This window comes from Cyprinodon variegatus, unplaced genomic scaffold (genome assembly GCF_000732505.1).
Source record: "Cyprinodon variegatus isolate N-32 unplaced genomic scaffold, C_variegatus-1.0 Scaffold308, whole genome shotgun sequence".
In the NCBI taxonomy this organism is placed as follows: Eukaryota; Metazoa; Chordata; class Actinopteri; order Cyprinodontiformes; family Cyprinodontidae; genus Cyprinodon; species Cyprinodon variegatus.
The window spans coordinates 449,452-450,990 of NW_015150761.1; positions in this window are offsets into that span (position 1 = coordinate 449,452).

A 1,539-nucleotide genomic window follows, 5' to 3' on the forward strand; every position below is an offset into this window, starting at 1 on the left:
ATGATGCATGTAATTACAGTGATTTATGCTATTGTATTTTGGTTTGGATGGTATACTTCTATCAGGCCATCCCTCTTTTGGACTGTGTCAACAGATTTTTAAATCTAACAATCGGATTCATAAATCATAGGGTAACTTGCTGCACAGGGTAACAGTTAACTCATGATATACCTCTTTAATGGAATTTCTTGTATGTTGAATGGCTCTTCCAGTCCAGTGACTAGATATATAGTCCTGATTGGATTGGAAACAAGTCCTTTTTTGCGCCCTAAGGCCTCTATCCATAAAGCTTCAATCTCTAAAACAAATAACTGTCAAATATGGCAAACAGCATATTTAAAATAATTAGATATTAGCAACTGCTAATGTGGAACACATTTAGAATCTAAAATGTCCAGCAATGGATGGCTAAATCAGTTATAAAACAGCGAAGGTCTAAACCCCATGTCTTTGGCTTATACTAGGGTATATATACGTTTAAGAGCTGATAATAGAAAACAAGAAGACCAATCTCTTGATTTTTACTAATTATTAGCCACAATTCTGTTATAGTGTTGAAATCTGACCGATAAACTACAAGATTTATTTCAATGTTGGCAGAGATGGGGATGAGGAACGGCATCAAAAAGAAAACATTCTGAGCAGCTTTTGCAGCAGCCGATCTTATTTTGTTGATAAGGATGAGGCATTTATATAACAGCTAGAAGTAAAAACACATGCTTCTGATTATGTCAGAATTATGTAAAGTCTGTGGGCAAAAACCTAAAAGAAGACATGTGTGACAAACTTGCATTTTCTGAAAATGTTCCTGCTTTCCTTTTGTAACCATTTAGTTTTATCTGCAAAATATGGCTCAGATTTCTTGGTTTAGTAAAATAGAAAAGCTGTAACCAAATTACTATTTTTTAGAAGGACATTGATCAAAGGTTTCTTTCACAACAGATATGACACTGAGAGGTGATAATGTTTTATCACACTTAACATGCGACGCTAAAAAGGATGCAAATTAAAACAAACATTTTAAGTATGTATAGCTGATAAATACAAAATGGCTCCAAATTAATTCTATTTGCTCATTCCTCAGTGTTTTATTTTAGTTAATCATGTGCACATCCTGGACAACACAAAAAAAAAATTATCGTAGACTTGCTGCAACATGCTGATATGATTAAATATTTCAGGCTGTGGAGGCCACCTTGACTGCATTTGTGTAAGAATCAATTTTGTATCAATTTTATAATACTTGTAATGCCAAACAGACTAAAAGCCCGTTTAAGGCTATCTTATTGATTAGATTGTTAGATTCATTTTAGTGTGCAACACTTAGTAAGTTTAAAATTCTATTTGATAAAACACTTTGCAGTCGAGCTAGTGGGGAATATTTCGAACCTCTGCAGATCAAAATGGAAAACAAGGTGAGCCAATGAGCTACAGTGAGGAAAATAAGTATTTGAACACCCTGCTATTTTGCAAGTTCTCCCTCTTAGAAATCATGGAGTGGTCTAAAGTTGTCATCTTAGGTGCATGCCAATTGTGAGA